This window comes from Nansenia antarctica, assembly GCF_963989245.1.
Source record: "Nansenia antarctica genome assembly, chromosome: 11".
NCBI lineage: Eukaryota > Metazoa > Chordata > Actinopteri > Argentiniformes > Microstomatidae > Nansenia > Nansenia antarctica.
Genome location: NC_137681.1, coordinates 25,578,651 through 25,583,667, shown reverse-complemented (window position 1 = coordinate 25,583,667; position 5,017 = coordinate 25,578,651).

Genomic DNA, 5,017 nt, shown 5'->3' with positions numbered 1-5,017 from the left:
TTTGAAGAAGCTTTTTGCTTTTCATTGGTAACCTTGGTAAGGTTTGATCCCCCGCCTCCCCCCTCCCAGACTACGGATAAAAAATTACAGTTACTTACCACAAACCATACATCACATAGAATATACTGTAGATAGGGTAAAAAAAACAACAACATCATGAATATAGATATAGTATATTGTCATCACAAAGAATGCTGATATATTCTCATACATCACATATAATCTAGATATGGTATATTCTTCTCATACACAAACTCCAACAGTGTATGGTCTGTTTTGATGGTAGGGCCTCCTCACAGAACACAGGTTTTCACAGATAAGAAGCTGGTCTACACAGATAAGAACACTGGTCTTCACAGATAAGAACACTGGTCTACACAGAACACAGAACACAGAACACAGAACACTGGTCTACACAGAACACTGGTCTACACAGAACACTGGTCTACACAGAACACAGAACACTGGTCTACACAGAACACAGAACACTGGTCTACACAGAACACAGAACACAGAACACTGGTCTACACAGAACACAGAACACTGGTCTTCACAGAACACTGGTCTACACAGAACACTGGTCTACACAGAACACTGGTCTACACAGAACACAGAACACTGGTCTTCACAGAACACAGAACACTGGTCTACACAGAACACTGGTCTTCACAGAACACAGAACACAGAACACTGGTCTTCACAGAACACAGAACACAGAACACTGGTCTTCACAGAACACAGAACACTGAACACTGGTCTACACAGAACACTGGTCTACACAGAACACAGAACACTGGTCTTCACAGAACACAGAACACAGAACACTGGTCTACACAGAACACAGAACACAGAACACTGGTCTTCACAGAACACTGGTCTACACAGAACACAGAACACAGAACACTGGTCTACACAGAACACTGGTCTACACAGAACACAGAACACAGAACACTGGTCTTCACAGAACACAGAACACTGATCTTCACAGAACACAGAACACAGAACACTGGTCTACACAGAACACTGGTCTACACAGAACACTGGTCTTCACAGAACACAGAACACAGAACACAGAACACTGGTCTACACAGAACACTGGTCTTCACAGAACACTGGTCTACACAGAACACTGGTCTTCACAGAATGCAGGTCTTTAAGTGTCAGCTGACTGACTGCTGAATAATTGATTGAGGACCAGCCTGAGATTCCGAAGGTGTGTGTCTCCATCAGACCATTCCACACTATGTGTGTGTGTGTGTGTGTGTGTGTGTGTGTGTGTGTGTGACACCCTATCACGTCCCGTCAGACAGCCTGGCCCGTAACTGTCTGTGTGAGCTATGAGCTGCTGGGGAACTGCAGTTTAATAGAGGACGCAGGTCTGGTAGATAAAGCACTGCCTGTGGAACACAGTAGGAGGACGTGTGTGTGTGTGTGTGAGTGTGTGAGTGTGTGTGTGTGAGAGAGAGAGAGAGAGAGAGAGAGAGAGAGAGTGTGTGTGTGTGTGTGTGTGTGTGTGAGAGAGAGAGAGAGAGTGTGTGTGTGTGTGTGTGCATGTGTGTGTGTGAGAGAGAGAGAGAGAGAGTGTGTGTGTGTGTGTGTGTGTGTGTGTGTGTGTGTGTGTGAAAGAGAGAGAGAGTGTGTGACTGTGTGACTGTGTGTGTGTGAGAGAGAGAGAGAGAGAGAGTGTGTGTGTGTGTGTGTGTGTGTGTGAAAGAGAGAGAGTGTGTGTGTGTGTGTGAGTGTGTGTGTGTGTGAGAGAGAGAGAGAGAGTGTGTGTGTGTGTGTGTGTGTGTGTGAAAGAGAGAGAGAGAGAGAGAGAGAGAGAGAGAGAGTGTGACTGTGTGAGTGTGTGTGTGTGTGTGAGAGAGAGAGAGTGTGTGTGTGTGTGTGTGTGTGTGAAAGAGAGAGAGAGAGAGAGAGAGTGTGACTGTGTGAGTGTGTGTGTGTGTGTGAGAGAGAGAGAGAGAGAGAGTGTGTGTGTGTGTGTGTGTGTGTGAAAGAGAGAGAGCGAGAGTGTGACTGTGTGAGTGTGAGTGTGTGTGTGAGAGAGAGAGAGAGAGAGAGAGAGAGAGAGAGAGAGAGAGAGAGAGTGTGTGTGTGTGTGTGTGTGTCAGGAAAGGCCTACAGCCTATAAAAGGATCACGGCCGTGGCTCAACTCTCATGAAATTCCATTATATTGACCTAGCAATCGCTTTGATTTGTTCGCTACGCCGCCGATGTGTGTCACAGTCTGTCAGGTCCATCACCACGTGTGGTGTTTGTAGTGGAGGTGTGGCCGGCCGACAGTTACAGGAAAATCACACACGTTCCTCTCTCACCTCAGTGTTGACGAGAGATTCAATGAATCAATGATGACAGGCTTCCCAAATGAACTGCCTCGTTCAGAGGTAACTGATAGCGGTGATGCTGGGAGCTGATTGGATATCTGAGAAGACTCCAGGGACTAACAGGCCAGACGTCCAGAGCCATCCCCTGTGTGACTTCTCCATTACACAGCGGTGATAGACTACAGTATTCAACAGTGTTTAGAGAGGCGATAACAACCTGGATGTTGTACGGCAGCAACGGCAATAATACTTGAAACTGGAAGCCTGAAAATTCAGAGTCATTGTCCTGCTTGTTGTCCTACATAACACATACTGTATTGCTAGGCAGTTGGAAACGTTAGGCTTCAATGTAGGTGAAGAAATAATTTGCTGTGTGTGTGTGTGCGCGTGTGTGTGTGTGCGTGTGTGTATGTGTGTGTGTGTGTGTGTGCGTGTGTGTGTGTGTGTGTATGTGTGTGTGTGTGTGTGTGTGTGTGCGTGCGTGCGTGCGTGCGTGTGTGCGTGCGTGTGTGTGTGCGTGTCAGCCACCTGTGGAAACTAATCCCAGAGGAAATCAGGTGGAAGGTTACAGTACAGTCCATTAGGTAATTAAATAATTAGACGGTCTTGCCAAAACGAAGTGATCCTGTATCGTACCTCAGCAGAACAAACGCCTCTGTACCTTTCTCAACGATACATTTCAATAATGTAAAGTTGTACTACGTCATTGTTGTTAGTTATATATATATATACGTAGCTCCTTGCTGTTGGTGTGTTGATAACAGCTCTGCCTACTAGGTTCCTTACAGAGACAGTTGAGCTGTACGTCAGCCGAGGCACACACACAAAGGCACACAAAGGCACACTAGAGAACACAATAGAACAGAAAGTTATCTAAACGTTATCTCTCCTGTCAGACTTTAGAAATAGAAAACCTTAGATAGGCCGGGTGTAGGTAGACACTAAACTCAACAAGTCTACAGTAAATATGTTGTCACCCACCAGGGGCGGATTTAGGATCGTAGGAGATCCGGGGCTTAGCCCAGAGGGAGAATATAATGTGCGCGCGGAGCGCGCCGGAAAATTTTGCCTTCAACCTTCAACTTACCACCACCTTAAAGCGGACAAAAGGCACTGGAGAACACATATACATTCACACCCTTTAATGAAGCAAACTAATTGTGGTGGTTCTGGGCACAGAGGGAGGTCAGCACACGTAGCTCCCCCTGTCAGTCACCATCATTTATATTTGTATAGAATTACATAATTGATGGGCTGAGGCTAGTTATGTTACAGTATGTATATCAGGGCAGACTCTGTGCTCACCACTTATATTGTATTTAGAGTCTTGTCCTGTGTTATATGACGATATATTACATGTATTGTTGGCCTGTGTATAGTACTGTGAAATCAAATCCCCCCTGGGACATTAAACAAACTTAGTTAGTTAGCGTTACATCTTAGGATAGATTTGAGTCATGTTCTGTATACATACATACTACCATAAGGGCATACTTAATGTGGTTACTCCATGTTTACTAGCTGTAACATTAACGTTACATCATTCTTTTTCACTTGTTACTCAGTCAACCAGAGTGCAGATATCAAAGACTATCAGCCTGTTATTCACTTTATTTGTATAAGTACTATCCTTTGTTTGATTTCTTACCATGTACCGTAACAGTACCTTGCTATGTTTCATTTTCATTATAACATAACGTTATGTTATGATAGCCAGCTAGCATTAGCAAACCGGAAAAGTAGTGTCAGTGAGTCAGTCACCTTTCTAATAAGATTCACAAACCTGAAACATCATCTATGTCATCACTGCTGGTGATGTCATTGTTGTCAGCTGCTGATACGGCTGCTGCAACAGTTCTTGGCGCTTGTTTTGTTGAAAACAACTTTCGGATATCCATCCTTACAATTTTGCACTGATTGAGATCACTTCTTCTTCAGGGCAGGGTAGGCTACGCAGTATGCAGGCTAATGTCGCGCAGCTGCTGCCTCTCTGTTGGACTCCGGTACTGCACGTTACTCACGAGATGTAAAAAAATAAAAAAAAAAAAAAAAAATTTTTTAAGTAAAACATTCGGGGCTTTTCAGAAAACATCCGGGGCTTGAGCCCCAGTAGCCACCCCCTAGCGCCGCCCCTGTCACCCACGGTCAATCAGTATAATTTCGGTTGTTTTCAGGTAATCTTTCAGTTGTTTACGACAACTATCGTACCCCACCTCCTTGGGCAAATCTATGTCATTTTGTAAAAATGCAAGATCTCTAAGCCAAGTCATTCACCATTCACAAACGGAATGGAGATCAGATCTAGGCATTTAACTAGGCATCTTAATTTCTATTTCTGGTGCAGAGAAAAGGGCCTTGTGAAACCTTAGCTCAAGACGCCCCCTTGCGGATGAGCAGGGTAGTGCAGACGGAGGCTGCCAAGCTCGTGGTTGCGGACATCTGCTGCTGTCAAAGCAGAAAATGCAAAGTAAAGACCCTCAAAATCGCTGACATAGTAAAATGTGAACAGATAAGACGGTTTCTAGAGTACACTGGTCCAGCTGGCGGACTCTAGCTGTGGGATCAGTGTTCCAGTATCAACACTACCCTCCAGCGTTGAAGATGAGGCCGTGATGTGTTCTTAACAGGGTCATGCTCAGCAGGGGTAGTAGGTGAGGGGCGACACACACCTGCCCCGTGGCCCTGCCAC